The 11,593-nt window shown below is 42.4% G+C and overlaps 1 non-coding gene across 1 annotated transcript; it reads right to left on the reverse strand.

Moving 5' to 3' along the window:
* Positions 1-73: 73 nt before the first annotated feature.
* On the reverse strand, positions 74-141 carry LOC114839577. The gene has a single exon (XR_003781986.1). It is a non-coding gene; the product is annotated as a small nucleolar RNA SNORD65 (small nucleolar RNA).
* Between the last annotated feature and the right edge of the window lie 11,452 nt (positions 142-11,593).

Genomic DNA, 11,593 nt, shown 5'->3' on the forward strand with positions numbered 1-11,593 from the left:
GAAAAACACAAGGCTTGTTAGAGTTAAATAAATCATTTTCTACTTAGACCAAGTCAACAAGTGTTACTGTTGTGTTTAGAAAACCAAATGTCACCACTGTACAATCGGACGGTAATTCTAGCAATTTTCTGACTATTATTTGTCTGACTATTGTAATGCGCAACTAAAATAAATGTTAACAATCACCTAAGTATGAGATCCCTGGGCCTTTTTTCCAGTCATGAGCTTGTCATAGCAAGGTCTGATGGGACTCAGTGATAATCGCAGTAGGTGTACTTGTAACATACACTATACTTAACAACTGTAGATTTCCTGCTCTCTTCTATTTACACTTCTGGTTAGATGCTAACTGCATTTCGTACTGTACTTGTATTTGTTCAATGACTACAAAGTTGGATCTAGTCTAATCTACTCTGAATGGGATTTATGAATACAAAAGTTGGTAGAACTTGGGGCCTCCAAACGTAACCCAATGGAATATCTCTCCTAACTCAGTGACCAGGGCCAGAAGGAAGCACACTATGCAGATAGACAACAGCAGCCGTTCCCTCCTGAACCCATGGGGTAGACAGGTAGTGAACAGCTCCATTCTAATGAACTAGAAGAAGAGTGGAATTTTTGGAGGGATAACAGCGTAGTACATCTTAACACATTGTAATGGAACAATCATGTACAGAGACGGAAAACATTATTTGATCCCCTGCTGATTTTGTACATTTGCCCACTGACGAAGAAATGATCAGTCTATAATTTTAATGGTATATTTATTTGAACAGTGAGAAACAGAATAACAACAAAAAAATACAGAAAAATGCATGTCAAAAATGTAATAAATTGATTTGCATTTTAATGAGTGAAAAAGTATTTGATCCCCTATCAATCAGAAAGATTTCCGGCTCCCAGGTGTCTTTTATATAGATAACAAGCAGAGATTAGGGGCACACTCTTAAAAGGAATGCTCCTAATCTCAGTTTGTTACCTGTATAAAAGACACCTGTCCACAGAAGCAATCAATCAATCAGATTCCAAAGGTGAAAACATTTAGTGCGCTTATTCGCAAATGGAAGAAACACAAAAGAACGGTCAATCTCCCTCTGTCTGGGGGTCCATGCAAGATCTCACCTCGTGGAGTTGCAATGATCATCAGAACGGTGAGGAATCAGCCCAGAACTACAAGGGAGGATCTTGTCAATGATCTCAAGGCAGCTGGGACCATAGTCACAAAGAAGACAATTGGTAACACACTACGCCGTGAAGGACCAAAGTCATGCAGCGCCCGCAATGTCTCCATGCTCAAGAAAGCCCATGTACAGGCCCGTCTGATGTTTTCCAATGAACATCTGAATGATTCAGAGGAGAACTGGGTGAAAGTGTTGCAGTCAGATGGACCAAAATCGAGCTCTTTGGCATCAACTCAACACGCCGTGTTTGGAGGAGGAGGAATGCTGCCTATGACCCCAAGAACACCATCCACACCATCATACATGGAGGTGGAAACATTATGCTTTAGTGGGGGGGGGGTCTGCTAAGGGGACAGGACAACTTCACTGCTTCAAAGGTGGACGGGGCCTGTACCATCAAATCTTGGGTGAGAACCTCCTGCCCTTGGCCAGGGCATTGAAAATGGATCATGGATGGGTATTCTAGCATGACAATGACCAAAAACACACAGCCAGGGCAACAAAGGAGTGGCTCAAGAAGAAGCACATTAAGGTCCTGGAGTGGCCTAGCCAGTTTCCAGACCTTAATCCCACAGAAAATCTGTGGAGGGAGCTGAAGGTTTGAGTTGCCAAATGTCAGCTTTAAAACCTTAATGACTTGGAGAAGATCTGCAAAGAGGAGTGGGCCAAAATCCTTCCTGAGATGTGTGCAAACTCGGTGGCCAACTACAAGAAACGTTTGACCTCTGATTGCCAACAAGGATTTTGCCACCAAGTACTAAGTCATGTTTTGCAGAGGGGTCGAATACTTATTTCACTCATTAAAATGCTACATTTTTGCAGTTTTTCTGGATTTTTGTTGGAGCCATCTAAGAAGAGTGAATGTGTTTTACTGAGTGACTGACTGACTGACTAAGTGACTGACTGACTTTCTGCCTCTTGTTCAATGGCGTAGTGGTTTGAGAAGCAGACTTGTGAACTAAAAGTCCTGAGTTTGTGTCTCCTCACAGGCGAAGTGAAGTACACATTGTGAATTATTTCATATTGACGAAAACTTTGCTGGCTAATCCTGAAACTGTATAAGGATATATTGCAACTGTTTCTGGCATGGAATAGTTCATCTTCAGTCCTGCTAGAAATTGCTCAATTCTTATGATTATTCCTAGGAAGTTAGTAGATATTAGTAAGCCTATTACTAGCTAATAAGCTGTTAAAGCGGCCAGTGGCAAAAGCAATACAGCAGATGCTATTTGTGGTGGGGGTCAACTTAATAAGAAACGTTAGTCAGTTTAACACAATCCTCAATGGAGTCTAGAGACTGCTGAAACATGTAATGCTGTAGTGGTGACAGTGCCTCTCAAATTTTAATCTATTGAGAGCAAAGACATTTATAAATTATTTCTGGATTCTACGATTCTCATATTTGTAATAAGAACTCTTCAACTGTGAGTGACGGAATCTAAAACAAAAATCCAGAAAATCACATGATTTTCACATGATAGGTAATTAATTTGCATTTTATTGCATGACATAAGTATTTGATACATCAGAAAACCAGAAATGTATATTTGGTACAGAAACCTTTGTTTGCAATTACAGAGATCATAAGTTTGCTGTAGTTCTTGACCAGGTTTGCACACACTGCAGCAGGAATTTTGGCCCACTCCTCCATACAGACCTTCTCCAGACCCTTCAGGTTGGCAATACGGACTTCTTATGAAGTCACTCCTTAGTTGGCCTGGCTGTGTGTTTCGGGTCATCGTCATGCTTGAAGACCCAGCCACGTCTCATCTTCAATGCTCTTACAGAAGGAAGGAGGTTGTTGGCCAAGACCTCGCGATACATGGCCCCATCCATCCTCCCCTCAATACGATGCAGTCGTCCTGTCCTGTTTGCAGAAAAGCATCCCCAAAGAATGATGTTTCCACCTCCATGCTTCACGGTTGGGATGGTGTTCTTGGGGTTGTACTCATCCTTCTTCCTTCTCCAAACACGCGAGTGGAGTTTAGACCAAAAAGCTACATTTTTGTTTCATCACACCAAATGACCTTCTCCCATTCCTCCTCTGGATCATCCAGATGGTCATTGGCAAACTTCAAATGGGCCTGGACATGCGCTAGCTTGAGCAGGGGGACCTTGCATGCATTGCAGGATTTTAATCCATGACGGCGTAATGTGTTACTAATGGTTTTCTTTGAGACTGTGGTCCCAGCTCTTTTCAGGTCATTGACCAGGTCCTGCCATGTAGTGCTGGGCTGATCCCTCACCTTCCTCATGATCATTGATGCCCCACAAGGTGAGATCTTGCATGGAGCCCCAGACCGAGGGAGATTGACCGTCATCTTGAACTTCTTCCATTTTCTAATAATTGCGCCAACAATTGTGGCCCTCTCACCAAGATGCTTGCCTATTATCCTGTAGCCCATCCCAGCCTTGTGCAGGTCTACAATTTTATCCCTGATGTCCTTACACAGCTCTCTGGTCTTTCACAGTTGAAGTGTTCCTATGATAAAAATTACAGACCTCTACATGCTTTGTAAGTATGAAATGCAGAATCGATATCAGAATAACACTAGGCACGGCGAAAACAGAAGGCTCAGTAATGAATGACGGAGTGACAAACCATACCTCACAAAGGGCAGGGAGAACTGAACCAAACTAAATAGGGGCATGAACTAGACGCAGGTGGAGACACAGGTGCTCAGAATGAGTGTGATTGGGATCTGATGACTGGGGTGCGTTCGTGTGCCGTGGAGCTAGGGGTGCGTTCATGAGTGGTGGGGCGCGGAAGCGGGTCTACACCGGCGGAGGACGTCACAAGGACAATTTGGTTTTCCTTTCCAGTAACCTACAGTCAGTTCTATAAAGGGTCCGTTAACGTGTGGATCATCCTTTTCTTGTTAAAACTTCACAAGAAAGGGGTTTGTTATTCCATGTACTGTTTAGTTTTGGGTTTTGTGTTTTAATCTTGTTTTTGAATCCAAACCAAAAATATGACATGTGGATGGAGCTAAATGTGCCAAATGTAAAATTGGCCAAATGTAAAGCCAACCCTTCTTGTCCCTTCAAACTAGCAGTTCAGCCTACATACATAGAGACACCAACATGAAAGCAAACATTCAAATCTTGTACTCAGTAACATTTTCCAATGAGGATGATCAAAACTGAAGCTAAATCAGTCAGTTCAGTACCCTTTAGAGTATAATAATGACCTTTATTTTGATGAAGAAGACACATTATCTAAAAACAGTACCAAAACAGAGTAAAAAGTAACTGCTTTGGAAGTAAAAACATTCCTTTTCTGTATCTGGCATTTTCTGTAGACGTCTCTATCAACATTGAGGCTCCCGACGTAACTGGTCTACCAACTCTAACACCTATAGCAACATAATCTCCATATGGTCTCAGTCCCGTCCTCCTAGATACCCTCCATATCGAACTATAAATCATTCTTTTCTTCGCCCCCTCCAACCTATGACCATCTGTACCCCCACTGCACCCTGTCGAACTACCAATCTTGCTCTCCTCAACACCCGTTCTATTAACAATAAAGCTCCACTGCTACATGAATTAATACTGGATAACAAACTGGACTTCCTTTTTCTCACGGAAACCTGGCAACTGACAGATGATTTTTTATCACTCAATTTAGCTACTCCCCCTGGTTACAATTATCTGTGCCACCCCCGTCTCACTGGTCGTGGTGGTGGCCTAGCTGTATTATACAATTCCACTAACAAATTAACTGAACTGTCATTTACCTCATTCTCCTCATTTGAATACTTTGCTTTCAAAGCATCATGCTCCCTGACCACCATTCTTATATATCGTCCCCCAAAACACAACAAATCATTTGTATCTGATCTAGCAGACCTACTCACAATCATTACTCCTTCCTCACCCCACCTACTCCTGCTCGGTGATATGAATATTCATGTTGACACACCAAACTCCAAACTTGCCTCTGATTTTATTGCTGTATTGGACTGTTTTAATATCACCCAGCACGTCCATTTCCCCACTCACATTAAGGGCCACACACTCGACCTTGTCTGCTCTGTCGGCCTTAACCTCTCAGATATTTCCCCTTCTGTTTTCCCCCTGTCTGATCACAAGATTTTACATTTTTCTTTCTCCTCCAAAATACCCCACAACACTGATAAGCGTCTAATCTCCTTCCGTAATATCAAAGCTGTCGACCCTCTCCATCTCTCCACTGACATTTGCTCTGCACTACCCCTGGAACATGCTCCCAACAACCCTGATGATCTGGCAAATCAGTTCAACAGCGCTCTCTCTTCCTCCCTTAACACTCTGGCACCACTTAGAGCTAAGCATGTTTCATTCACCACCTCATCTCCCTGGTTTACTCCTGAGCTCCGTTCTCTGAAGCAGGTTGGCAGACGCCTGGAACGCCTGGCTAGATCAACGGGGCTCACTATTCACACCGAAGCATACAAACATCACTTCTCTACATACAGAGATGCCCTCAGTACTGCTCGGTCCTCCTACTTCTGCAACATTATCAGTAGCTCTAATATGAACTCACATACCTTATTCTCAACAGTCAACAAGCTACTTCAGCCTCGCCATAACAACCATACCTCACATACTCTCCCTGCCAGCACTTTCCTTTCATTCTTCAAAGACAAAATCAAAAAAATCAATGCATCACTGTTAGGTCAGTTTCCCTGTTCCCTTTCTCCAACCGCTGATTACTCACTCTGTCCACCGCCTGTCCTTCGCACTCACCTTCATACATTTTCCCCCATTGACTCTGACTATATCACCAAAATTATACTCTCGTCCAAATCAACTTCCTGTTCCCTTGATCCCATTCCAGCCTCTCTCATTAAAGCCTGCCTGCCTGCACTCTGTCCCTACATCACACGCATCATTAACCTATCCCTCACCCATGGCATTGTCCCGTCCATCTATAAAACTGCTGCTGTCACTCCCATCTTAAAGAAGCCTGGACTAGATACCACCATCCTGAACAATTTCCGCCCGATATCCAACCTCCCCTTCCTTGCCAAAACCCTGGAAAGGACGGTTGCCTCTCAACTCCAACAACACCTGCTTCACAATGACCTGTTTGAACCCCTCCAGTCTGGTTTCCGCCCACTCCACAGCACAGAGACTGCACTACTCAAAGTTGTCAATGACCTCCTCATCTCTGCTGATGCTGGTTCCCTCAACATCCTGATTCTCCTGGATCTGAGTGCCGCATTTGACACCGTGAGCCACCAGATCCTCCTCACCAGGCTCAGGGGTCTGGGTGTTGAGGGAACCGCACTCTCCTGGCTGCAAACCTACCTCACAAATCGAACCCATTACATCTCCCTCAGTCACCAAAAATCTGAAATATCTACAGTCACGCAGGGGGTCCCCCAGGGCTCTGTTCTGGGTCCCTTACTCTTCATTATTTACATCCTCCCCCTTGGTCAGATCCTCCGCCACTTCAACCTCAATTTCCACTGCTACGCTGATGACACACAGATTTATCTCAGCACCAAATCTCTCACCAACCCACCTCTGGCCCATATTGAATCATGTCTCTCTGAAATAAAAATATGGATGCATCACAACTTCCTCAAACTCAACAGTGAAAAAACAGAACTTCTTCTCATTGGCACCAAATCCACCCTTAGTAAAACTGGCACATTCTCTCTCACCATTGACAACACTGTAGTTTCTCCTTCCCCCTGTGCTCGCAACCTTGGGGTCATCCTTGACTCCACCCTCTGTTTCGAGCAACACATTAAACAGACTGTCAAATCATCTTTCTTTCATCTTCGTAACATTGCAAAACTCGAATCCTCCCTCCCCCCACCTGCAGCTGAAACTCTGATTCATGCATTCATCTCCTCCCGTCTTGACTATTGTAACTCCCTCTTGTCTGGCATCAACTCCTCATACCTCCATAAGCTCCAAATGGTTCAAAACTCTGCTGCGAGGCTTTTTACTCATTCAAAGTCCTGGCAGCACATCACCCCCATCCTCTGTGAGCTTCACTGGCTCCCTGTCAAACAGCGCATTGAATACAAAATACTCCTCCTGACTTACAAAGCCCTCCACAAACTTGCCCCCCCTACCTCTCGGACCTTCTTCAACACTATCAACCTTCACGCTCACTCCGCTCTTGTACAGCAGGCCACCTCATCATCCCCAGATCCAAGCTACGGAGCTTTGGTGATAGGGCATTCTCCAGGGTTGCTCCCCGGCTCTGGAACTCACTGCCACAATCCATCCTTGACTCTGACTCTCTTAACACCTTCCGACTCCGCCTTAAGCCATTTCTGTTTAAACAAGCCTTCCCATAGCCCCTTTGTTGTTGTATATTTTATTTCTCAGTGTTCTTTGTTTTGCTTGTTTTTGTAAAGCGTCTTTGGGTCATTGAAAAGCGCTATATAAATCCCATGTATTATTATTATTATTATTATTTGCTTTTTTCTATCTTGTCCAACAAAGAACAATTAGAAAATTGAACCAACTGGATCCACAAGAAAATGGGTGGAGATGCATCAAAAGAGAGAGCGGATCATGCTGAAAGAGACCTTGAGGAAACAACAAAGGAAAAACAAATAATTGAGGAAGAAAAGAGAAAATGTGAAGATGACTACAAGCAACTCCTTGCTGAGAAAGTCAGACTTGAAACAACACAGAAGATGGAGGAACATCAACGACGGGAGCAAGAGAAGCAGAGACAAAAAATTATTGAACACAACAGAGAGGTAATCATAACAATTAAAAGAAATAAACATTTGAAATATATCAGTCTGTGTGTAATGAATTAATATAATATACAAATTTCACTTTTTGAATGGAAGTACTGACATAAATCAACTTTTTGATGACATTCTAAGTATATGACCAGCACCTGTACAGTACTGCAGCACCGTGCACAGACCTTCCAAGGGGCATGTGCTAAAAACTGAAGGAGTGTGTTGAGACAGACGATGTGTCAGAGTGAGTGACGCGTTAAAAAGACAGACGACGCTTTCTGGTTGGTGTGAGGGACACATGTCATGATGACAGATGGGCACATGGAAACCAGGAAAGGGCACTTTATAAAAAAAGGGGTGTGTGTTCTGCACTGGTTCAGCCTGATCTGTGTACGTGCCTGCAGTACTGTGCAAAAGTCCTAGACACCTGGAAGTTGAGTCAAACCATATATTTGGCTAAAGTGTTTATTTGTAAAAATCACAATTAGTTAATCACACACTTAATACACATTTCTCTCTTTAAAAAGCAGTGCATTATGTTAAAGACATAAGTGTGTTTTATTGTAAAGTATGGACATTGCTTGACTTGGAATTATATAAGTTGTCACAGCATTTGAATGTGGGCCCTGACTTACCAAAATAACTGACAGCATCTACATGTAGCCCATGTTTACAGAAGGTTGATGGTCTATAATCCCATTGTTCTACCATGTCCTACCATTGTTCTTATTAAGGCCCCAACTAAAATAACTGCTACGTCACGCTCCTGTGTAATATCATACCCTGTCGAAACGTTGCTATTAAATTATTGCATCCGAGCACCAGTGTGCGAATGGGATTCAGGTTAACATTAGCATTCCTGGAATAAGTTCATCAAGGTTCCTACAGATGTTTATATGCAAACATTAATCATGGTAGATCTGTAATGTATGTAGAGCATGGAAGTTGTTTGTTAATTTTGATTTTAGAATATATTTTGGTGGAAACGCGACTGATGATGATGATGAAATTAATGAGCAAAAACAAAAACATGAAATAATGATAACTTAGCCTACCATGTTACAAACAAGGTCTTAGCAGGTGGATTTGCGCAAAACAGCCTCTCCAGACCAGTTGGAAAAGAGAGTCAGAATTAGAGGAGGCACAGCTGGTCTTCTCATTGGATGAGTTTTTGAAGAGGTATTCCAATTTCAACACATCCATTGTACTAACGGATGAGTAGCTTACTAACGCATTGTTAGGCAGGATTCTGAAACTAGCGCTGAGTAAAGATGATTGACAACATGAATACCTACTCTCCAATGTTATATTGGAAAAAAATACTGAGAAGCCCTCAGGACAAGTCAACTGCCAATAATGTTAAACCAATAAAAATCAGTTGTGCTTTGCAGCTTTGCTTTAGTTTATGCTCATTGGTGTTACTCTGTATTACAGGCGAACAGCCATCAGCATTTGATCAAACAGAAAGCCAACAAACTGAAAAAAAGACCAGCAGGAATTAAGACTGGCAGACAAAGAAGTAAGTAATTGTAATGTTTCAATACCATATTGGTGATATTTTATACCACTGAAATATTTGTTTTACATTGATGGGCAAATTATGGTCAAGTCCTTGTACTGTAGATGGAGAAGTAACACCTGATCTGATGTTTTACAGAACAATGAGTCATGTCTGATAGTGAGACAATTGAGCTAGCCGTTCTGGGCTGGCCGTTCGAACTGGGGATGCTCTATGACTGCCGCAGGGATCTTCTCATCCCAGGTACAAAAAACAATTACTGTACTGTTAAGTCTGAAAATGATCAACAGCCCCTTTTCTTGAATTAATTGAAGGTGTTTGTCATCAGTATAGAGTTGGATAGTTCTTGTACGGACAGCACCATAGAAGGTTTTGACCATGAAGTATTCAAAAATATTTTGTCTCACTAACTTGTATTATATCTAATCAGTAAACATCCAAACATTCCTATAAATGGACCACCATCCGGCACTGCTGCCTAGTAGGCTGTTTAAGTAACTCTACCCAGGTTTAAGAAACTCTGTCCATTCTTTTGCATCAGCCAATCAACTTAAAATACACTGCTAAATTTTTTTTTAGGGAAAAGCGAAATCACACATCGGGTCTTGATGAACGAAACATATTAAAGATCAAAATCTTTACTGTACATTGTGTAATTTGTTGAAATCAAAATGACATAACAACGGTCAGTTTGTGATTCTGGAAACCAAAATCACAAACTATTTGAGGGCTGGATTCAAACTCACACCGAAAATCAAAGGAAATAAATGAAACCACAGCCAGGTCCTACTTGCCTGAATGTCATCACAGGAACTCATGATGTGACTCAGTAGTATATATGGCCCCCACGTGCCTGTATGCACTCCTGACAACGTCTGGGGATGTTCCTGATGAGATGGCGGATTTTGTCCAGGGGGATCTCCTCCCAGACCTGGATCAGGGCATCAGTGAGCTCCTGGAAAGTCTGTAGCGGAATCTGTTTCTGAAGGTTTGGTCAGAAAAATGTACACCAGAAGCCCGCTGGATATAATATTGTAGGGCTCTGGCAGTGCTCCTCCTGTTCCTACTCGCACAAAGGAGGAGATACTGGTCCTGCTGCTGGATTGATGCCCTTCTACGGCCCTGTCTAGCTCTCCTTGTGTAATGGCCCATCTCCTGGTACCTTCTTCATGCTCTTGAGACTGTACTGAGGGACACAGCAAACCTTCTTGCAACGGAGCGTATGGATGTGCCATCCTGGAGGAGCTGGACTGCCTGTGCAACCTGAATGGGCTGCAGGTACTGCCTCATGCAGTAGTGGACACTAGCAAAACACAAAACTAGAGAAGAATCAGTCAGGAAGGATAAGGAAAGAGCAATTGTCTGTAACCACCACCTGCAAAACCATTCCGTTTTTGGGAGTTGTCTTGCTGTTTCCTCTCCAGTGCACCTGCTGTAACATATTACATTTAAAAAGTAACCTACCCAACCCTGCTTTCATTTGCACCAAAACAGGTGACACCTATTCGCAATCGCTTATGCTTGCTAACAGGACATATTGATATCCCTGAATTTTCATTGACTAAGTTGATGTTATTCTGTGATGATTACATATTCCCTGAATTTTTTTTGAGCTGTGTAGAACATGTGTAAGCACAATTCACAAAAAATAATTTTAAATATCCAGTGAAGAGTCAAGGTGTAGTGGCCATAGTGTGGAACAGTCTAGATTCAATGAAAATACCCCTAAAATGATAGCCTTTTGGAAATTAATTGTAGAAGTGGCACTGTTTAGCCAAAACAGGTTCTAGAAAACATGACAAACTATGTCCCTCATGACATATATAAAAAATACTTCCTTTCAATATTGGAATTTCATGGACCGCTGAGGTGTGTTAGTGATTCTACTTATTCATTATGCACAAACTGCTCAAACAACATATTCCAAATCCAGCAAAAAAGGGGAGGTGTAACGATAGTTTGTTTATTGCAAAAAGTCCCGTAATCCATCTTTAAACAAAGTTACATTGGTTAAATATCTTTCCAATAAAATTAAGCTTAGGCTTGCGCATTTTGAATATCAGTCTGTGAGGCAGCAGCTTCATTCAGGGGCATTCTAGAGAACCTTTGGCACTTGTGTGTTTCTTTAGCCTTGGCAAAACTTTGCTTCAATGGAGTGCAGTCAATAATCACCAATGAGCTATCCATCC

The sequence above is a fragment of the Esox lucius genome, chromosome 7, assembly GCF_011004845.1.
Source record: "Esox lucius isolate fEsoLuc1 chromosome 7, fEsoLuc1.pri, whole genome shotgun sequence".
NCBI lineage: Eukaryota > Metazoa > Chordata > Actinopteri > Esociformes > Esocidae > Esox > Esox lucius.